At 45.8% G+C, this 24,096-nt stretch overlaps 1 pseudogene; it reads right to left on the bottom strand.

The window, feature by feature from the left end:
- Nucleotides 1-1,856: 1,856 nt before the first annotated feature.
- The window catches only part of LOC147596573 (lipoxygenase homology domain-containing protein 1-like), a 51,013-nt pseudogene continuing 28,773 nt past the window's right edge, over nt 1,857-24,096 (bottom strand).

Consider the following 24,096-nt stretch of genomic DNA (forward strand, 5'->3'; position numbering starts at 1 on the left):
TGGTGTCTCTGGCTTAGTCGGGGTGGTAAGACTCTCACAAAGGGAAGACAATACGCTGGTAACTGCTTATGCAGGTAACTGTGACTGCTTATGCTGGTAACTGCTTATGCAGGGCTGTAATAGAGCAATAAATACTGTTGTGCTTTTAAATATCATATGTTGGGTGATTTTTGTGCGTACGAACCGGCTACAATGTCCCAGCTCAAGCATCATCCCCAACCCAGGGACTGATGGGATGGATGGGCTCAGTGAGTTTAACCCACTCTTAACCTATTTAATCTCCATTCGCACAAAGTGCTTGTTTAAAACCAGCTTCTGGGAGGGGGAAAGACCGCTCCTAGGGCCAAGAGGAAAGTCGTCTTCTCATGGTGGCTCAGACACCTCCTTTTCTCCTCTGAAGGATGTGTCCTGCTGCTTTGCTCCCTGGGGAGGGAGACAGGACTCCAGAAGTAATGATCTTTAAACAGCTTTTCTTGTTGGTACCTGTAAAGATGAGAGCAGCTGGGAAGAGCTCACCTACAGGAGCACTGGCCCTTATTATGGCCGGGAAATCCCTCCTCCACCACAGAAAAAATCAAAACAGCAATTCTTATTAAAATAAAAAATTAAAATGAATAGCAGCTACTCTGAAACGGAGTTGGTCTTCAAGCCATATAGGGTAAGATTATCCTGAGACAGCTTTGAATATAGCTAACACAGCTTCCTTGCAGTGGAATTGATTATTAGGTTGGTTTGGTTTTGTTTTTGTTTTTGTTTTTTTTGTTCTGGCTGCCATAGCTGTAGATCTCAGCTCTGGGCATACCCAGATAAATGCAGCCCAAGAGCTGGATCTGAGTTACGGGGAAAAGCCCATGGGTGGAAAACATCACTCTGATCCTATCACTTGAGGCCTGACTGGGTGTACAATTGCTGGCTCTCTTGCCAGCTAACCTACCCCGCACGCACCGGAGCCCCGCCCTGGGGAAAGCAGGGCATCGCACGGATACCGTCAAGCCAAGCCTTCAATTTAATGCTGCGCAACACAGGGTTAAATACCCGCACACCCGCTATGCACGCGACCACACCCGCCCCCTGTGCCCATGGACTTATCCGTGCCCACCACGTACGTGGACGCACCTGCCCTCTGCGCCCATGGACTTATCCGTGCCCACCACGCACCTACCCCTACACTCATGGACTTATCCGTGCCCACCACGTACGCGGACGCACCTGCCCCCTGTGCCCATGGACCTATCTGCGCCTAGCGCGCGAATCACCGCGGACTGCCCCTCCTGCATACATGCAGCCCTGCTAACGTTACCCCACATACAATGGTCCTTCTCAGCCCTCCCTGCAGAAATCCCTGCTGTGCCCACTGCCTCCGACGCAGTGCCTTCTGGAGGTGTGCATGTATGTGTACAGACATGCAGGGTTCACAGGTGCCAGAAGTGGGAAAATCTGGGATCTCCAAGCTCATTTTTCTTAAATAGATTGGCTCAATTCCCTTATCCTCTTCACTTGCCTAAAAGGGGAGCTCATCAGTGGTGGAGGCCAGTGGGCTTTCCCAGCCCTGGCGGGGCAAAGCACTGGAAGCAGAAGATGGCATCTGAGCTGTTAAAGGATGGTTTATGACTGCCAGTTGTGGCTTTGAATCATAAATAAGAGAGAAATGTATTTATTTCATTCACAATTTTGTATGCGCTTAAAAAAAAGCAGTATTGCTTTTACAAAATGTTAACCCAGGAAGAGCATCTTGCTACTAAAAACCTCTCAATATAAAAGGTAGTGTTTTAAAAAGTAAAATTCAATATAAAACAGTATAATGAGTAAAATGTTTGTTCAGAAGGGACTGAAACCCTCTTGCAGCCCTGCCCTCCTCAGTACCTAGGAAAAAGCTCCCTCCAGGTTAACCCATCACCCTGGTTTTCATCCAGCCACTTCCCGCAGGGAAATATGGTGGTCACGCCGGTTGCCAAGTTGGTCATCTCCACCCGTTCCACCAGCCAGCCAGGTGTCAGACCACTGTTGTCATACTCAATCTGGACTTTTTTTAATTCTCCCATGTCCAGTGTTTCCAGATAAAACCTGTTGGTTTTGCCCCGCTCAAAGAGGTTCCTGAACTTCTGCTTCAGCGCCCGCTTTCCCGAGTCCCCATTCAACCCGAAGATGGTGATGAACATGTTGGTATCGGTCCCCACGCCCTTTTCAAAGCCTGTGATCATGATGGTCTCGTATTTGACTGGCACCAAGCTCTGGGCTTTGCTGGCAAAGCTCTCGGTGACCTTGGCACACTCAAAGACTTTGTAGTCCCGTGTCTTGTAACGCAGAGGGATTTTCATGTTGCACCTGAAAAAATATCTACCAAAGGAAAATTAGCAGAATGCTAATGGTGGGGACGGCCACTTTATTAGGCAAATGTTATGGACTGGGCATGATGCTAAATTGCCCACTATTAATGCTGTTTCAGTACTTTTCCATATATGTGCTAGCACTAGAGTTTCTCTCTAGAAAGCCGTGATTGAACATTGCAATTGCAACTGGAAAATTCAACATCTCCCTAGACAGCCACAGATACCCTGCACATGTGAGGGTCGGTTTGGGGCACCTGTCATCTCTTTAACTGGTCTGAGAGCAGGGTCTCATCCGCGCAGCTGCTCTTCAAGGGAACTCAGCAATGATCATCACTGACAGTATGGTTAAGGTTGGGCTAGGAAGTAGGAAAAAGGGAATATGAAAGATGAGTGGAGGAGGTTTAGATCCCCCTTTTCTCCATCTAGATCACTCAGCCCATCCTTAGCAGGCAAAAAAAAAAAAAGCATTGAGCACAGAAATGATAGGTACCAGATGCTGAAAGCCCTTGGCTCTGCAGTGCTGCCCATGGTGATATGCAGGGAGCACACAATACATCCATAAATTACCATGGACCTGGCAGCCAGGGGCTGGAGCACTCTGTTTTTAATGATGTATTTCATTTCCAATGATGCAGATCATTTCCAAATGAGTTTTTCCCCCTTCGCCCTGCCCCTCCTTCACCCAACTGCAGCAGGTCTTCCTGGAGGGAGAGTAGCTGGATTGCAGTGCATGTGCGTAAAATAAACACCTGGAGGAAGGGTTACTGCAATTGCAGCAATACTGTGCTTCTTAAGCACTGTCAACACTTTTGACATTTTCCACAGCCAAAGTAAAGCTGTTCTTTTTCTGGAAAGAAGCTTAATAAATGAGAAGCTCTGGTGGGAGCAAAATTTCAGGCTCAGGGACAGAAAAGCATGAGAGTGGAATGGAGGGGTTGCCTGATGCTGCAGTTTTATTTCCTGGGCTACATAATATCTCATGGTCTGGAGTTACGAAAGAGCATGCCAGTCTTTGTGAGGGGCAGAAAAAAAAAGATGGCCTTTCTAGCTGTGGGGTTTGCAAGAAAAAGTTTCTAAATACAGCCCTCTTGCACACTAAGATTTACTAAAAGGCAATAATCCCAGTATAATTCAAAACTATTGCCGCACCAATCTCATAACTCTTTTAATATGGTCTTTGGCTTGACTGAGTGGGTTTTTTTGGATATTTGGGATCGAGAATACCTGAAGCAAGGACTTACTCTCACAGTGAGATCTGCTCCAGTTGATCATGTGCAGAGCAAGCACCGCTGTGAAATGCTGCGTCTGCAAAGCCAGAGCCCCGATTCAGACAGCAGCACAGGCTATAGGCTTTACCGGTATCTCCTGGCTGCCCTCTTTAATTTAAAACAACTTTAAAAAACCTGGGGCTTTATGAGAAGATCTTTGGCCTCTTCAAAACATCCTGTTTCAGCAATTTCAGCATACTCCCAATGAGTTTAGTGCATGGACTTGATTGCATAGCTGGACTTTAAGGCTTCCAGGTTTTTCCCTACCAGGAGAAAAGAATAGATTGAGTTTTCATTCAGCAAATATTATTAAGGCTCTTCTGCTGGCTGATTGATTTACTAGGAGAGACTCTTAGCATATAAAAAAAAAAGACCACTTCAAAGATTTCTTCTTAAACACTCAATTGTCTCAGCTGGAACAAATTCCTTATAGTTAAATTCTTTAGCAGCAATGGAAATATCATGGAGAAGAAAAAAAATGCACAATTAACATTGTAGCTATTTCCTCTGAAGAGGAGTTTGTTCTGCAACCAGACTATCTTCTCTGCTTCCTGTATAGTCACTGTGCTATCTGTTCCCTGAGTTGTGTACATTGCTCCTTTCAAAAATGAGGCTCAGACCAAAGCCTGTAGGACCTGATGTGCTCAGGGCTCTTCAGACCTGTTCATTTTTCAGCTGTGGCAGATTTCAGTCATATTCAAATCAGAGTAGCTGAGAACTTCTGATTTGGTAGGTGACTGCAACCAGGGGGCTCTTCAGACTGTCCCAGAAGGATCTTGCATCCAAACTGGTGTGAACTGGAGGTTCAGGTTTTGTCTTACTCTCAACTTTTTTTCTAGGAGATCTCTTACAAGACTTACCTAAAGGCCAGTCTGTGCAGAGCATCCTACAAATCCCTTAAATTTCAGTCAGTCTAAGTATTTTCCACAAGGCGGGACATTAATTTGTCATAGCTGCGAGATTCACCCAAGCCAACTTGTTCATAAAGTTATGTGCATATGCAAATGCCCTCTCTAACAACTCAGAAATTGCACAGGCAAGTCAGGAGGGAAAGCTGTGTACCTGACACACCAAACAGCTTGTCCTTAGCTTTCAGAAAGGGATTAAGATTCGAGAAAACTTTCCACTATTTCTTGTCTGAAATGCTTCAGGAGGACACATGCAGAGCTGCTCAGCTTCTCCATACCCTCCTGGAGTGGCTCCTTGCAGATGAGAAGGCACTTACTTGTTGCAAATCTCCATCTCTGTTATGATGATCTCTTGGACATGCCAGAAGATATCAGCTTTTGCAGATGACTTCTTCCCATCTTTTGGGCAGTGACCGACACAGATGGCTGCAGTATCACCAACGTTCTTTGAAGAAAACTGAAATGTGTCTGCTGCTCCCCTACAGGAAACAGGGAGCAGTTTCAGTTAGCATCTTGAAGGATCACAGAGACTTGTCTCATATGGACATTAAGTCATTTGCATGGCTACGGAAGATAGAAGATAAGCCTTCATTTAAAGTAATTTGATTTAACCTACAACCATTCAACACAAAGTATAATTTCCATATGTAAATTTAGTATTTTCTCTGATTAGGGGTGACACTTTAAATTAGGACTAGGACTAGGACTTTCTAGGATAAACTTGATCTCTTCCACATACAAAACCAATTTTCCTCTATATAGATAAAGGTGAAGAATGACTAATATCCCCTCTGGCATTTATTTATTCATCCTTGACAGATACTGTATCTGTTACACATCTACCCACCATAGCTGTTTTAAATTTGCTAGTTCAGCCACCCTTCCTGAAGCTCAGATTGAAAATAGTTTAGAGAAACAATAGGTCTCTGTCAAACCCTTGGCTGGCTCCCTGTCATGTCCCCTGTGTATCTATTAGGTTTATCTCCTTGGACTAGTCTTTATTCCAATCTGCCTCCAAGGACGGACTGTGACTTGCTTTGGAGAGTGGTGTCTTTAACTCCACTGTAGACACCATCGGCTGAAGGTCTGGAGGAAGCGCTTCGTGATCTTCCATGTTTCACATGAAATCTCAGCCATTCAAACTAGAGTCCACATCAGCTGTAATTTCACTTTCCTTTACAGACCCACAAGAAAAAACGTTCCTCCCTGCAAAGCAACTGTACATCAGCAGTGTCTGTGACTTTGAAGAGGTTCCCATCTCCTAAGGGTGTGCTGTATCCTTAAACAAAGTAGAAAACCCATCTCACATCTGGAGCACTTTGGTCCCTGTCGTAGTTCAGCCCCGATCGGGACCAGACTACGCAGTCTCTCTCTCACTCCCCCCACCCTCCGAGAGAATAGAAGATGATATAAGAAAAACGGCTCGAGGTTTGAGATAAGGACAGGGAGAAATCCTTAAAGTTACCGTTACGGGCAAAACAGACTCGACTTGGGGAAAAACACTCATTTATTCCTAAAACTAGCAGGAGAATGAGACAGGGAACAAGATAACCTCCCCCCACCCCTCCCTCTTCCCAGGCTTAACATTATCTCTACTACCTCCCCTCCCGAGCGGCACGGGGGGGGGAAGGGAATGGGGGTCGTGGTCAGTTCATCACGCGTTGTTTTATGCTGCTGCTTCATGGTCAGGGGAAGAACTCCTCGCATTCCTCCTCTGCTCCAGCGTGGGGTCCCTCCCATGGGACACAGTCCTTCGTGAAACTGCTCTGGCGTGGGTCATCTCTTCCACGGGGTGCAGTCCCTCTAGAACAGCTGTCCCAGCGGGCCCTCCACGGGCCACAGCCTCCTTCAGGCCTCCACCTGCTCTGGCGTGGGGTCCTCCACGGGCTGCAGGTGGATCTCTGCCCCTCCGTGGACCTCCATGGGCTGCAGGGGGACAACCCGCTCCACCATGGTCTTCACCACGAGTTGCAGAGGAATCTTGGCCAGGAGCCATATTACTCCTCCCCCTCCTTCTTCACTGACCTTGGCGTCTGCAGCCGTTCCTCACAATAGGCTGGCAGACGTCTCTCAGGATCCTTTTTACATCTTATTCACTTCTCATCTCCTCTCCACTTCTTGCAGCCAGGCCGGGCCGAGTTGGGCCCAGTCGGCTGCCTGGCGGGAGGCCAGAGGGTGAGGCCTGCAAGGCCCACAAGGGTCGCGCCCCCCCCCTCTGCCCCCCGCTCAGCTGCTTCACATCTTCCCTCTTTTTTTTTTTCTGTTTTCCCCTTCTTAAATACGTTATCTCAGAGGCGTTATCACGGGACATTCTGCTACCAATTGGCTCGGCCTTGGCCAGCAGCAGGTCCGCCCTAGGCCCGGCCGAGTCCACTGAACAAAGGGGAGCAACTTCTAGCAGTTTCCTACAGAAGCTACCACCTCAGGCCCCCCCTCACTAACAAAACCAGAACAGTCCCACATGGGAAAAGGAACATTCCCCACGTTACATAGATCCACCTCCAGCTCGTCTGCACACGGGGCTGATATTTGGCTTTCCTCACGCGACAGTGATCTTTTAGCCTTACCCCCCAGATTCGTCTGGAAAGTCGAATCTGAGCAGCTCTGACAACATTTAGCCTCCAACTATTTTTACTTTCTCTCTGATTCCCACTGCCAGTGAGATGCTGTAAAAGGAACTAACAACACCTCCAGCTTCCTTCTGCTCCTCCCAGCTCAAAAATACACAGCCTCCCCAGGGACTCGCCAGAAGCCCATTTGTACATACTAATACAAAAGGACACACATGCACACATGCATCATCTACATTTCCTTTTACCAAATGCCTTTTTCTTATCATTTTTAAACCTTCTCTGTGCCTCCCCATCATAAACTAATTTTATGTCTTCCTTTTACTCCAGTTGAGAAGCCATTAGGCTTTTTGGAAGGAGAATGAGAAACAGCATGGCACAAACACAACTCTGTAGACCATTCTGGAGAAGAGGTGGCATTTGCGGAAGACACATAGCTGATGGGGAATTGCTCTAGCCCACCATCCAGTCCCACTACCTTTCAAATCTCCTTTTCTTGGAGGAGTTTTCCATAAGGAATTCTTTTGAGTGGCCCAGCTTTCCTTCTAAGATGATCCAGATGTTTTCCTTTGTTTCTGCGTCCTCTCTGTTGCTTGTTACTGTGACAATCTCATAGGCTTTAAAGCATAATTAACACACACATTAAACAGAAAAGGAAGAGCAGACAGCCAGAAAGATCTCTTCATTTGGCTGTCAGTTTGCTTAAAAACTCTTTTCCTAATATTTATCACAGCACACGAGAAAGCATTTGCGAAATAAGGATGGAACCACACTGAAATCTGTGGGACTTTTGACTTCTACATGCTTTGGATTTCATGTAGGGATAGAGTACATGAAAAATAAGAGTAGCGCTTGATCAGCTAGCAAGAGTAGATGGAGCTACTCTTCAACAAGCTATGTCCAGTTCTCTGCTGTGCTAAGCACTCCCTTTTTAACATAGCCCAAATCCTACAGTTTTTATGCCACTGTTCCTAACAGGGACAGTGAGGGTATCCATGTGCTCAGATGCTACGGTGGCATGTAAGTACCCAAAATGGTAACCATGAGGCTGGTTTTTTTTGCAGGGGCAGAGTGAAATCACACTGAAGTAATGTGATTATTGACTCTCCTGAAGAAGAGCACTGTGGTGCAGGAGTTCTTGAGATGCACTTTGCATATCGTCAGTGCAGTTAAATAACTCTTGCTCGCTGGCTCACCACATTAGACACCAGTGTAATTACCTTGGACCCAGTGGAATTACCCAGAGCAGACCCAGGGCTATGGGCTGTTAAGCTCAGCTATCATGTTCAGCTGGGATACTTGAGCCAGTAGCCCAGAACATGTTAAGGAGGAAGCTGGAGTAATGTTTCTTACAAAGCTTTAAGGATTGAACTTATTTTCCACCTGAAGGACTCAAGCCCATTATTTCTAATGAGACCATAACCATATGTCCTTATGGCTTACTGGATTGAAGCACTGCAGATGGGCCTCTCTTAGGTTTCAACCCAGAATGAGATGTTTTTCTTCCTCATAAATCCTGATTTGTTTCTTTCTTATCACAGCATTGCACTTTCAAACTAAAGAGTACCTTCAATAATCCAACCCTTAAAGCCTGCAAATACAAATGCCTATTCCATGGGAACCTTCAGTGGAGCAACTTGCAGGAGATGTGGTCCTATGGCCTCTGAGGTCCCTCAGTAAATGCCACAAGTCAACTCTAAACTTACCGGTCCATTCCTTCAGTTTCAGGATGTCATTATTGGCACAAGCCAGTCCTCTCATGAGCTGCCCATCATCTTCACCTTTAGCCAGCCAGTGATCACACTGGAAGTGAAATGTCTTGTCCATGGTGGAGTCCTTCAGGTCAATATATTCCAAGTGCCAACCTGGTGCAATTCCTAGTAAAACAACAAAATAAAAAAGATTTGGATATTTTCACATAGCTTGGGTAAAGAGGTGAGATACCTCTCCTTGGTAGCACCCCGCTGGTGCTAGAAATTATCCATATTTGCTTCAGAAAATGTCACCAGTGGACATGACATCATTCTGATACCAAAAGCAATGTTGACTTGCTCCAAACCATAATCTGATTCCCCTTCTAAATTTAGATCATGCTTTTGAGGGAGTTGCTGGCTTTTGATCAGATACAAGGGTGTCGGAGCATGGTCTTGTGTAACCTAGATTTCTGGGTAAGGGACTATTGCTTGTCTTTGCCCATCACTTTGCACGAGATGAGGCTTCTGCAATACCAGTAGCAGCACCAGTGAGCAGGAAGAGTCGGGAGCGGCGTACCCCCATCAACACACTGAGACAGGAACCATCCCAGGAAGAAGCACTACTGTGGCTTAGGGACCAAAAACCTGTACAAAGCCACAAGGAAATCAGGGCCCTGCAGAACTGTTTGCCAGAGCCAGAAGCATGAAATCTACTGGAAATCATAGGGGCAAAGTTAAAGGAGCAGCTTCTGTCACAGAAATCTCTGTTGATCCTTCCTTCCATTTTAAGGGAAACATGAAGCCTTAAAGCCAAAAGAAAGATATGAGTTCATGTTCCACACCCATCCCTCTGCCACACACATCTGTAGCTATTAAAAAAGACATAGCAGTGTGTGCATGGTTTGGTCCCTTCACGTTTTGGGAGTGCTAGTTGGCCACAAGTTGTAGGGTTTAGTGCCTTTCTCTATGGCCTATATTACCCCCAAACCCTTCATATTTGGATTTGAAGGTCAGAAGGTAAATTATAACTTGCTCCTTTGACTCTGCCAGCTAGCACATGCAAGGAAATTACTCATTCTATCCTGACTTGCCAAGCAACCAGGGTGAATTCACTAATGCTGTGACTGGACATGAACATAGGACAGACTAAAGTGATGGATGCTCCAGCAGGGACCACCAAATCACCTAACTTTTGCCTTGGGGCCTTCTGAGGAGTCATAGCTCCCTTCTAGTTTTCTACTTACTTTTTTTTTCCCCCAGTGGAAAAGCAACTTGAAAATGAAGAAAAGTGCATTTGGAAACATTTTCCTGATTTCTTTGTTGAAATAGAAGAAGCCCTTGTTGAGCTTGAGGGAATGGGAGGTTCTGACAGTTCTACTTACAAATCCTGTTATTAGACAAAGAAAGGTTATGTTCACAATGAGAGATCTCTGCTAACATTATTTACATCTCAGAGATATTAAACAGCTCTTGCTCTTCCAAGAACTCACTGCCATGTACCTATTTCCTTAGTTTGCAAATATTCATCTTCTTTAGCCCTGAAAAGAAAATGATGGCACCTTTTTGAGTTATGTCAACAAGTCACTCTGTTCCTGTAGACTACGATCCCTCCACACCATGTGTTGGCAGCTCTCTACTAGCCTCACAGCCATTCCTGTTTTGGACTTGGGCTTCCTGAATCTTCTTCAAGCTAGGAAATTACCTGCTACAAAGAACAGACCTCAACCAAAGACAACACTTGCCCCTTAAATTTCAGGGGCACAGAACTGCAGAATCATTGTGGCTGGAAGGGACCTCTGGAGAATGTCTAGTCCAACGCCCTGCTTAGAGCAAGCTCAGCTAAAGCAGGTTGTTCAGGACTGTGTCAGGTCAGGTTTTTACTGTCTCCAAGGATGGAGACTCCACAGTCTCTCTGGACAACCTGTGCCAGTGTTTGATTACCTGTCCATTTTCTTGTGTTTAAATGGAATTTTCTGTATTTCAGTTTGTGCCCATTACCTCTTGTCCTGTTACTGGGCACTGGTAAGAAGAGTCTGGCTCCATCTTCTTTACTCAGATACTTGTACACTGAGCCTTGTCTTCTCCAAGTTGAACAGTCCCAGCTCTTTCCGCCTCTCCTCATACAACAGATGCTCCAGTTCCTTCATCATCTTTGTGACCCTCCACTGGACTCCCTCCAGTATGCTCCTGTCTCTTGAACTGGGAGGACAGTGCCGTGTGCCAATGACAAACCTATGCAAACACCATAGGTACAGGATCCAGGCAGGGAAGCTGGATGCACCACCCAAACATGCAAAACCTCCTCCAGGCTCCAGCAGCAGATCAAGGGTATGAAGGGGTTTTGGGAGTGAGCTGGCATATGATACCCTCACAGATCCTCACCAGTTTACTGCTTCCTGGGCAGATCTTATCAAGTTCCCCAGGGCTTTCACCATGCTCTAACTGGAGCAACTTGCTTTTTGGGGTTGTTTGGAAATTTATTCTAAACATGTTGGCAGTGCCAGCAGTTAATTTTTTTGGCAGGCTCATTTCCATTTAAGTTCAATGAACGTCTCTGCAGCATGTTCAGGAGGCTGCTCTGCTTCCATCAAAACTTTAGTTAAAACAGTGTAGGATGAAAGAAAGAAAACATCTCATCCTTCTCCAGCAAGAGAGATCAATGACTACAGACCAGGATAGAATAAATTGATGATCTTAGTCTTGTTGCCAGCAGTGAATAGCATGACTGGGACAGGCTCAGCGCTAATCAGTGGTATCAGAAAAGAGACTGGATGAGATGCAGCAAAAACCTGCTGTTTTATCACAGGGAAAGATGGACTGGAGCTGACTTTCCAGCACATGTTGGAGCTGAGGGCAAAACAAGCACAAGGTGTAGCTTTTCCTGTTGTTCCCTGCAAAAAATACATTTATCAGCTCTGGGCTACTTAAAGAGCAAGCTCTGGGCTCTGTCAGGGGATCAACACTGGAAAGCAAATACTAACAGGATGTCCCTTTGCAGCACGAGGGTACCTCCAATCAAGGAGCTGGCTGGTCACTCTTAGAAAAAGGCTACTGCCTCAAAGCTTCCTCCCGCCTGCTTCAAGGAAAAAATAGTTCTCTTTCCTCTCACTAGAACTGATCTTTCTTTTTTTTCTGTTTCTCTTCCTGATTAGCCATTTAAATTAGACTGGGAGACCTGGAAGCTGTAGAAGTATCCTATATTGCTTTTCATTTCTTGAGATAAATGATTCACCCCAGGTGAATGCTATACTGGCACATCTTCCTGCCCCATCTATGTCCCCTGGTGCCAGGAGTGGTGTCACATCAAGGCTTTCACTGCCACAACATTAACATCTACTTAAAAGCTGATTGAACCAATGGAAGGATTGGTTTGGGGCTGAAGAAAGACAAAGTATTGGTTCTGTCTACTGCTCAATAGCCTGGCCACGCAGGAGAAACTGGAGGATCTCTGCAGCGATGGCTTGTCAGCCTTTTCCCTGGATGCTGTTGGATGGTGGATCCTGATCCACCATGAAGGCCACAGCTGCTCCATCACTTAACTTTCAGCGGTTGCAGAAGAGCCGGAGCAGATCTGTTTGCATCCCTTTGGCACCTTGACTAACAGTATAAGGACTCAGCACAAGCCAACTTCATAGATGACTTGGAGGGCATCATGGGCTTTGTCTCCGTCTCCGTTACTGCTTTGGGATAGAAGGGAAGAAATAGCACATATCTGAGCAGTTCCTGTCACCACTTGCCCCAGCCTATATTCATCCCTAAAATATTAAGCTGTTCTGACATATGTAGAAACATGGGAGGATGGAGAAAAAGAGTGAGAATGAATTGAGTCTGGTGGGTTCACCAGGTCCCTGACCTTGATTTAGTGAATATTAACTATTTTTTGCAAAGTGAGAGCTGGTGGGATCAAATCCTTGCTGGTAGAGCCACATCCAGGCTTGGATACAGACATGTCCATGGAAGTTAAACTGTCTCCACTCTTTGTAGCCATATTAACTGATTTTCCTTTCTATCCCCTGTCTGTCTGTCACAGGTCTTCTTTGGTTTGGTTTTGAAAGCCATTGATGCCTAATCAAGGATAATAGTTGTCATTACCAGTGCTTGTGTTCGCATAGGAGTAAAAGAAAAATCCTGCTTGGGACATTGACTGCTCAGGGGCCAGTGAAGAATTGCTGCTGCCCAGCCATTCACAACCATCAACCAGCACTGCTCAGCCTCCTAATTGCATTTTTCATTTAATTTTCACATTTTCTGAAACATAAAGTAATGACCATTGCAAAGACAGTTCATGAGCCTTGTGTCCCCTGACATTATCCCCTGCCTGGTTAGATGACCATCCATCCCTAAACCCCATCACATGAGATATCACCCAGAAAGCAGTGGGAGTTTTGATAGCAGCGTCAGATCGCTAGAAATGGAGCGTTAATTGTGAGGTATTAAAATAATAGCATCTAGCTTTGCATCAGTACATCTCAAAACACTTTAAGAAGGTGAAAAATTTTTATCTCTAATTTACATAATTGAAGTACAGGGATGTGATTTACGCAAGGTCATTCAGCAAGCCAGTGGCAGAATAAAAATAGATCAATTTTGTATCTCTCTCCTTTAGGATCATGTTAGTTCACAACACAACATTTCTCATCAGACCAGACAGGCAACACAAAACGTCTCACAACCTTTGACAAAGCCAAAGCTTAACATTCGGGACAGTTTTAGAAAATAGGCCCCCTGCCCCTACCCCTCTCTCTTGTCTACGCAACCTGTTCAGTCCAGAACTTGACTCAGGTCAAAACCAACCATAAATTACTCTCAGACAACCTCCCCCCAACACACACATACATAGAATCATAGAATGGTTTGGGTTGGAAGGGACCTTCAAAGGTCATCTAGTCCAACCCCCCTGCAAGGAGCAGGGACATCCCCAACTAGATCAGGTTGCTCAGAGCCTCATCCATCCTGGCCTTGAATGTTTCCAGGGATGGGGTATCCACCACCTCTCTGGGCAACCTGGTCCAGTGCTCTACCACCCTCACTGTAAAAAATTTCTTCCTATTATCTAATCTAAATCTACCTCCCTCGATTTTAAAACCATTACCCCTAGTCCTATCACAACAGGCCCTACTGAACAGCCTCTCCCCATCTTTCTTGTACTGGAAGACCGCTATAAGGTCTCCCCGGAGCCTCCTCTTCTCCAGGCTGAACAGCCCCAACTCTCTCAGCCTGTCCTCATAGGAGAGGTGCTCCAGCCCTCTGATCATCTTCGTGGCCCTCCTTTGGACCCTCTCCAACTGGTCCATGTCCTTCTTATGTTGGGAGCTCCAGAGCTGGATGCAGTACTGCAGGTGGGGTCTCACCAGGGCAGAGCAGAGGGGGAGAATCACCTCCCTCGACCTGCTGGCCACACTCCTCTTGATGCAGCCCAGGATGCGGTTGGCCTTCTGGGCCGCAAGGGCGCATTGCCTGCTCATGTTGAGCTTCTCGTCCACCAGCACTCCCAAGTCCTTCTCCTCAGGGCTGCTCTCAATCCATTCCACGCCCTGCCTGTATTTGTGCCTGGGATTGACACGGCCCACATGCAGGACCTTGCACTTGGCCTGGTTGAACTTCATGAGGTTGGCACGGGCCCACCTCTCCAGCCTGTCAAGGTCCCTCTGGATGGCATCCCTCCCTTCCAGCGTGTCGACGGCACCACACAGCTTGGTGTCATCGGCGAACTTGCTGAGGGTGCACTCTATCCCACTGTCCATGTCGCCAACAAAGCTGTTGAACAGGGCCGGGCCCAACACGGACCCCTGAGGGACGCCACTCGTGACCGGTCTCCACATGGACATTGAGCCATTGACCACCACTCTCTGAGTGCGGCCATCCAGCCAACTCCTTATCCACAGAATGTTCCGTCCATCAAACCCATGTCTCTCCAGTTTAGAGAGAAGGATGTCGTGCGGGACAGTGTCAAATGCCTTGCACAAGTCCAGGTAGATGATATCTGTTGCTCATCCCTTGTCCACTGATGCTGTCACCCCGTCACAGAAGGCCACCAAGTTGGTCAGGCACGATCTGCCCTTGGTGAAGCCATGTTGGCTGTCACCAACCACCTCCTTGCTCTCCATGTGCCTTAGCATGGTTTCCAGGAGAATCTGCTCCATGACCTTGCCAGGCACAGAGGTGAGGCTGACTGGCCTGTAGTTACCCCGGTCTTCCCTGTTCCCCTTTTTAAAAATTGGAGTTATGTTCCCCCTCTTCCAGTCATCGGGGACCTCACCAGACTGCCATGACTTCTCAAATACGATAGCCAGTGGCTTGGCAACTTCATCCGCCAGTTCCCTCAGGACCCACGGATGGATCTCATCAGGTCCCACGGACTTGTGCACCTTCAGGTTCCTCAGATGTTCCTGAACCTGCTCTTTGAGTACAGTGGGCGGTTCTTCATCCTCCCAGTCCCTGCTTGTGCCTTCCACAGCTTGGGTGGTGGGACAAGAGCCCTTATTGGTGAAGACTGAGGTGAAAAAGTCATTGAGCACTTCAGCCTTCTCTGTGTCCTGGGTAACCAGGACACTGGTTTCCTTCTGGAGGGGGCCTACGTTCTCCTTGGACCTCCTTTTGTCCCCTACATACCTACAGAGGCCTTTCTTGTTGCTTTTGACATCCCTGGCCAGATTCAATTCCATCAGGGCTTTAGCCTGCCTCACCTGATCCCTGGCCACTCACGCAGCCTCTCTGTATTCCTCCCAGGCTCACTTCCACCCTCTATAGGCTTTCCTCTTCACTTTCAGTTGGTCCAGGAGCTCCTTGCTCATCCACATGGGCCTCCTGGCCATTTTGCCTGACTTGTTCTTCATCTTATAGATAAACTACTCCTTAACCACTTAACAGCTCAGAGTGAAGATACGACAGTTTCTCAGATGGTATTCTTGCGATTGAAGCATATTTTATATTTTATCGAGGCATACTTGATGTAAAAGCATGTAACAAAGGTGCAGGATAATTTGTCCCCGAGAGGAGCAAAAGAGGCTTTTAGAAAAGAGAAGCTTTTACAGAATTGATAATTCTAGAGCTATATCTGTCCTTTTGGGCTCTTTCCACTCTGTAGTGAAGGGTTCTGCAGTTACAGGAGATTGGGAAGAAATTACTGACTGTGTGTTCTGGTTTTGTTTGGTGAGGGGGAGCCTAAGGTGGTACCTTCTGTAGGAAACTGCTAGAAGTCGCTCCCCTTTGTTCAGTGGACTCGGCCGGGCCTAGGGCAGACCCGCTGCTGGCCAAGGCCAAGCCGATTGGTAGTAGAATACCCCATGATAACACCTCTGCAATAACGTATTTAAGAAGGGGAAAACAGGAAAAAAAAAAAAAAAAAAAAGGAGAAGATGTGAAGCAGCTGAGCGGGGGCAGAGAGGGGGGGGCGCGAGCCTTGTGGGCCTTGCAGGCCTCACCCTCTGGCCTCCTGCCGGGCAGCCGACTGGGCCCAACTCGGCCCGGCCCGGCTGCAAGAAGTGGAGAGGAGATGAGAAGTGAATAAGATGTAAAAAGGATCCTGAGAGGCGTCTGCCAGCCTGTTGTGAGGAACGGCTGCAGACGCCAAGGTCAGTTCAGAAGGAGGGGGAGGAGTAATGCGGCTCCTGGCCAAGATTCCCCTGCAGCCTGTGGTGACAACCATGGTGGAGCAGGTTGTCCCCCTGCAGCCCATGGAGGTCCACGGAGGGGCAGAGATTCACCTGCAGCCCGTGGAGGACCCCACGCCGGAGCAGGTGGAGGTCTGAAGGAGGCTGTGGCCCGTGGAGGGCCCGCTGGGACAGCTGTTCTGGAGGGAATGCACCCCGTGGAAGCAATGACCTATGCCGGAGCAGTTTCACGAAGGACTGTGTCCCGTGGGAGGGACCCCACGATGGAGCAGAGGAGGAATGCGAGGAGTTCTTCCCCTGAGGATGAAGCAGCAGCGTAAAACAATGCATGATGAACTGACAGCAATCCCCATTCCCTCTTCCCCTCTGTGCCGCTCGGGACGGGGGAGGTAGTAGAGATAATGTTAAGCTTGGGAAGAGGGAGGGGTGGGGGGAGGTTATCTTGTTCCCTGTCTCATTATCCTGCTGTTTGTAGTAATAAATGAATAGTTTCCCCCCAGGTCGAGTCTGTTTTGCCTGTAACGGTAACTTTAAGGATTTTCTCCCTGTCCTTATCTCAAACCTTGAGCCATTTTTCTTATATCATCTCCCCCTATTCTCTCGGAAGGTGGGGGGAGTGAGAGAGAGAGACTGCGTAATCTGGTCCCGATCAGGGCTGAACTACGACACTGCTCAAGGTCAACACTGAGGTCTTTGCCTTCTCTCCAAGCCTGCTGTTTTATGTGCTTGCATCTTTTATTTTTCTACCTTATTTCAACTCTGGACTGTGAGGTCTTTGCAGTGTCTTCTGCTTGCACTGTAATGCTGCTGACGCGGAAGTCACGGACACTGCTGACGACCAATATGATCAAGCAAATGCCGATTTATTGTTGATACATCCGGGTTAATATAGCCCTTCTAATTCTGTATCATACACAAGCTCTCTACTAATTGGTTAACTATATCATGCACGCGCTCCTAGCTAAAATATGATTCGTTAAGTCTCTTTGTTCACGCGCACAGTTCTCTCCACCTGCACCCTGCTTCACGTTCAGCCCCCCCCAGTCACGTATGCCAGCTGTTTTCCTTCTTCTCAAGGTTGCTTCGTTTACTTTCTCACAGGAAGCTTCATTACTTTCTCACAGGCGGCCTCATTATTTTCTCACAGGTGGCTTCAGTACTTTCTTACAGGCAGCTTCAGTACTTTCTCACAAGCGGCTTCAGTGATGTCCTTGAGGCCTGCTGCTCACAAACATAACAATTCCATTCGGTCTGGATTGTTCACTAAGTGCCCCTGGTACTCCAGGTATCCAACAAATCCCCCTTTTTGTTTTGAACAATCCAGACCCACTTTCATCATACGTTCCATAGCTTTCACAAAGCTATTTTCAAATATACCCCAAAATCATCAGTGTCAACAGCAAACCCATCAATAATACCAACCCATGTACTATCAAATCTTTTAGCCAGCCTGTGACCCCCAAGGATTTCAACCAGTCTGTTAACCTGCTTTCCACTTGTATTGCATGCATGTTGCATCATAACTCTGCCAACTGATAGCGTATCGACTTAGAGTGATCAGAAATGTTCATGCAACACATACCTTCAAAATCTTCACATCCATGTCCATGCGCTAATAACAAAAAATCACTGGCTGCTAGATTCTGCAAAAATATCATGACGCATGCTATCCATATCTTCTAATAATCCTGATAACATGCTACAGGTTAAATTCATTTGCTTTTGTGCCCAACAAGCTAATTTATTTAAGTTAGCTAAAGTTTTTGCAGTTGCTGCCCAAGGAACAAATAAAGATAATGCTATCCGCTCAGCTGTACCCAACAGTGTTAAATTGCCGTCACAATGGGAAGTCAATACTTTTAGCGATCTTCTTGCTCGAGTATGATTCCATAATGTTCTCATAGATGGAGCAAACACTATCAATTTTCCAAAATAACATGGTCCTCCTACAGCCCTTTTTGGTACTCCTGACCTTATTTTACTGCAATATCAACTAGGTTCATGGTTGTTTGGGGGTTTTGGGGTTTTTTTTTGTTTGGTTTTTATTTTTTTTTCAGCCAGTTTGTCTGTATTGAGTTGTTAATCATTTTTTGCAAGCATGGTATGTTAATGATTATGCCTAGTATGATGCCTAGTATCACAATTCCGATGTTAGCCAAGGACAGCAACCACCCAGTTATGCCACACACAAGCTTAGTTAATAAAATTACTGATCGCACGTTATACATATTCATGATTACGAAGCAAAGCTAAGTTTCACTACCTTCTAGTAATTTTCTACTATAACATTCTTCTACTATTATAGATATAACAACTCCAGTAACTTTCTTACCTACAAGGCCAGTGACTAGTTTTCTGCAGGCCTCTGTTGAAACAAGCCATAAATTCTGCTAACAATGTTTTGTATCTTAAAGCTTCCCTTCTCATTCCATGGCTTTCTTCCTGAGAGCATGATTGCATTCCTCCCCCAAGGTCGGTGTGCTTTCACTGATACCATACTGGCTCAGCGAAATACCACATCTCCCCCTTCTTTGTTTATGAGAAGAGGCTTGTTTCAACACTTTATCTATTAAAGTCTGCACACATTTTTAAGACACAGAATATAGATCAAAATACATATATAAAAGGAATGAATAAGCATCCTACAGCTATTAGTAACAAGCTTATATCAAGTCACCAAAAGATTTATGAATATATCAAAACCACCACTTTGTTGCTGTTTTTGTACTCCTTTTTGCAAGTTTTGAATGCTTTTGTGAATAGATTCCGAATGATCGGACAGATTCATGCAGCAAAGCCCATCAAAATCCTGACAATCATGATTTTGTGCTAATAATAAAAAAAAAATCTATTGCTGATCTATTCTGTTACTAACCCAACTACGCCAAAGACACCACTGAGCAAGAGGATGGTTATCAGCCGGGTCAGAGCAGAGAAGGGAGACAGGCACAGCACCTTCAGGGCGTCCCCTGTTGTAAATAAAGTGTGCTCTGGGTCCCTTCTCGCTCCTCTGCTCCGAGCCACCTCTGTTTATCCCTCAGCAGATTCAGTGAAAGAGTACTGACTAGGTGTTGCTGCATGCGTGGCCAGCACATACAACAAGGCCTGACTAGACATTGCTGCATGCGTGGCTTTGCTGCATGAATCTGTCCGATCATTCGGAATCTATTCACAAAGTATTCAAAACTTGCAAAAAGGAGTACAAAAACAGCAACAAAGTGGTGGTTTTGATATATTCATAAATCTTTTGATGACTTGATATAAGCTTGTTACTAATAGCTGTAGGATGCTTATTCATTCCTTTTATATATGTATTTTGATCTATATTCTGTGTCTTAAAATGTGTGCAGACTTTAATAGATAAAGCATGGAAACAAGCCTCTTCTCATAAACAAAGAAGGGGGAGATGTGGTATTTCGCTGAGCCAGTATGGTATCAGTGAAAGCACACCGACCTTGGGGGAGGAATGCAATCATGCTCTCAGGAAGAAAGCCATGGAATGAGAAGGGAAGCTTTAAGATACAAAACATTGTTAGCAGAATTTATGGCTTGTTTCAACAGAGGCCTGCAGAAAACTAGTCACTGGCCTTGTAGGTAAGAAAGTTACTGGAGTTGTTATATCTATAATAGTAGAAGAATGTTATAGTAGAAAATTACTAGAAGGTAGTGAAACTTAGCTTTGCTTCGTAATCATGAATATGTATAACGTGCGATCAGTAATTTTATTAACTAAGCTTGTGTGTGGCATAACTGGGTGGTTGCTGTCCTTGGCTAACATCAGAATTGTGATACTAGGCATCATACTAGGCATAATCATTAACATACCATGCTTGCAAAAAATGATTAACAACTCAATACAGACAATCTGGCTCATAAAAAAAAAAAGAAAAAAGGGAGATTCAGTAGAGCCCTACATGAACCTAGTTGATATTATAGTAAAATAAGGTCAGGAGTACCAAAAAGGGCCATAGGAGGACCATGTTATTTTGGAAAATTGATAATGTTTGCTCCATCTATGAGAACATTATGGAATCGTACTCGAGCAAGAAGATCGCTAAAAGTATTGACTCTCCATTGTGATGGCAATTTAACCCTGTTGGGTACAGCTGAGTGGATAGCATTATCTTTATTTGTTCCTTGGGCAGCAACTGCAAAAACTTTAGCTAACTTAAATAAATTAGCTTGTTGGGCACAAAAGCAAATGAATTTAACCTGTAGCATGTTATCAGGATTATTAGAAGATATGGATAGCATGCGTCATGATATTTTTGCAGAATCTAGCAGCCAGTGATTTTTTTTTATTAGCGCATGGACATGGATGTGAAGATTTTGAAGGTATGTGTTGCATGAATGTTTCTGATCACTCTAAGTCGATACGCTATCAGTTGGCAGAGTTATGATGCAACATGCATGCAATACAAGTGGAAAGCAGGTTAACAGACTGGTTGAAATCCTTGGGGGTCACAGGCTGGCTAAAAGATTTGATAGTACATGGGTTGGTATTATTGATGGGTTTGCTGTTGACACTGATGATTTTGGGGTATATTTGAAAATAGCTTTGTGAAAGCTATGGAACGTATGATGAAAGTGGGTCTGGATTGTTCAAAACAAAAAGGGGGATTTGTTGGATACCTGGAGTACCAGGGGCACTTAGTGAACAATCCAGACCGAATGGAATTGTTATGTTTGTGAGCAGCAGGCCTCAAGGACATCACTGAAGCCGCTTGTGAGAAAGTACTGAAGCTGCCTGTAAGAAAGTACTGAAGCCACCTGTGAGAAAATAATGAGGCCGCCTGTGAGAAAGTAATGAAGCTTCCTGTGAGAAAGTAAACGAAGCAACCTTGAGAAGAAGGAAAACAGCTGGCATACGTGACTGGGGGGGGCTGAACGTGAAGCAGGGTGCAGGTGGAGAGAACTGTGCGCGTGAACAAAGAGACTTAACGAATCATATTTTAGCTAAGAGCGCGTGCATGATATAGTTAGCCAATTAGTAGAGAGCTTGCACATGATACGGAATTAGAAGGGCTATATTAACCCGGATGTATCAACAATAAATCGGCATTTGCTTGATCATATTGGACGTCAGCAGTGTCCGTGACTTCTGCGTCAGCAGTAACTCCTCAACCTGTATCAACAACATCATCAGTGGCACAGAGAAGGTGAAATGCAATCACTTGTGCAAGAAGGAAAAGGCAGCATAACTGCCTAGATTAACAGGATTTACTTGTCATGCAGCAGAGAGCAGACCCATGGGACTCATTGCCATGGGATGTTGTGGGTGCTAAATGTCTCCTGGAGAGTCTGGACAGGCACTTGAATGAGAAAATTCACTTAAAGTTACTTAACGGGCAAAAATTATATCCAGTTTGGGAGATGCCCTGATCTACATATAGTAAGATGCAGAGGACTGGGGAAGGATTACACATGCTTGCTCAATTCTTCCTCTTCCTCGAGTACCCAATGATGTTGCTGTTGGAAATAGCTGTTGGGCTCGACAGATCCTCGCTCTGACCCAGTTGTCATCTTCCTACATCCCAGCTTGTTTGCCTGCCTGAGCCCTAAGGATCAGCTCTGATCTGGTGAGTGTACTTCATCCTGTTAGCACGACCAGTCACCGGGAAGCCACAATGCGTCTTGAGGAAAATGTTCTTTTTATAGATATTTTATCTGGTAATATATTAGAAAATGAGTCTGCAAGTCCATGTTGATTTTTTGCTGCACTCAGAAGGACACCTGAATCACCCTTGCAACTGTAGAGATGTGTGTTTGTTGAGCTAAAACTCCAGTGGGTATTTTGATAGCCCTTTCCATTTCTGCATCTAAACTGCAGAATCAAAGAATAAGTGTTTTGGCAACTAAAATCAGGTAAAAGCAGCTCCCTTACCACATTCAGCACCAGGTATGCAGCATGATATTACAGGGTTCAATCAACTAAATTGTCCTGTGTTGTGGGAGTGATAAATACAAGCCCAAAGCTCACAGTGGCTGGGAATAAACAATCACGTTAGGTGAATGGTTGTATTTCCCATATTTCACAACAGACAGAGGCTACCATAAGATTTCTTTTCTTTTTTTTTTTAAATAAAAATAAGGAGGCAAACTTCTAGTGGGAGAGTCTGATCCAGAGGTAGCATCTTTTATTAATATTGCATGAGATGCAGCCTTCCCCATCTGCCACAATTTGGAGAAGTCAAGAAGATGATGGCCAGGACATGCTCATACTGACATATAACCCCAGCCCAGCCATAAACCAGCTGCCTCAGTACAACCAGGTAACGACTGTGTAGTCCTGCAGCCATTCCTCCCTGGACTTCGATAAATACTACTGCATAAATTGCCTCGTTAATACTGAGCCAGGTGGGTCTACGGGAGCCATCAAGCTTCACCTTTGGGCTGCAGCAAGGGCCTGCTGTTAGTGAGCAAGTAATTGTTAATGCAAGATCATCTCCTGTAGATGAAGATGGAATGGGATGAGATGTCATCACCACAGTGTTAGTGATGCATTTGTTATGAGATGCTGCTAGGTGCCTGAATAACAACACCAATGACTACGACAGAGGTACTGAGTGCTGCTCTGCTGTTTATGAAGCCAGTCCGGGTGTCCAGCAGCAGGGAAATGTCAGAATCTCTCAGCAGGACACTGCACACTCACTGGCTGATGTAGTGATTTTAATAAAGACAGATACAGATCTTTATTTCCATCTTCTAAAGCTCACTATGTTATGCCAGGCTGCATTACCCCATGTGTCCGTGTCAGGCTGATAGCATTAAATTGCTAGGAAAGTGCCATACTGGCCTGTGAAAAAGGTATTGTATTAATAGAGTCAGCATGTTGGGACAACAGGCTGGATGGCTTTGCTTTGGAGGAGCTATCATTATCTGTGCTGCAGGAGTGGCCATGAGCTCAGAGTGAAGCTGGGGACCCATTAGAGCAAATACTACACCAGCATGCAGGGAGACAGTCTCCTGCATGATGGGGATATGTCTAGACAGGCAAGCTGGGACACAGGATCCAGGTAAAAATCCTTGAGATTACCCAGCCTACAGCAGAACAGGGAACAGTGCCCTCAGCCTGCCCCACGTCCACGGAGGAGGATGTGTTTCCTTGAGTGAAAATACTGTCCCGATCTCTCCCATCCCACCAAGTCACTGCCCTGACCTTTGTTGTCATGCCAGATCTGCACTTTGCAGAGATCTCCCAGGCTCAGCATGTCAGAGAAATTGAATTAATCCATCTGGTTCCTCTCAAACTTGTTAGACTTGTTGGACTCCTTCAGAGTCAAGGTCCCGCTGTCCCCCTTCTCCCCAAACAGGATCAAGGACACGTTGACATTGGTGCCTGCTCCTGGAAGGAGAGAGCAAGGCACATCGTCATGGGCTAGCCTGCCATGTAGGGCTGACAACCAGACCCCAGTTCCATGGAAATGGAGATAGCAAAGGCAAGCGGGAAGAGGCTGCAGTGATGCTCAGGTTTCTCTGGGCACAGCAAACGAATTTCAGTGAATTTGTGCAGGATCTTGCAAGGGGGACACCCCATGGTAGCTAAGAAGCCAGCCCTTCCTGTCCCCCAAATACAGCTGTAATGCTTCGCTTTTGCATTCAAGGTACGGTGACTGTGATGACAGCAGTGCTAATAGGAAGTAGGAGTATCTGCTCCCAATGGAGCACTGTACATCGCGTTGCTTTGCAGAGGATGTCAATGTCATGACTCCC

The sequence above is a fragment of the Chlamydotis macqueenii genome, chromosome W, assembly GCF_036417535.1.
Source record: "Chlamydotis macqueenii isolate bChlMac1 chromosome W, bChlMac1.mat, whole genome shotgun sequence".
In the NCBI taxonomy this organism is placed as follows: domain Eukaryota; kingdom Metazoa; phylum Chordata; class Aves; order Otidiformes; family Otididae; genus Chlamydotis; species Chlamydotis macqueenii.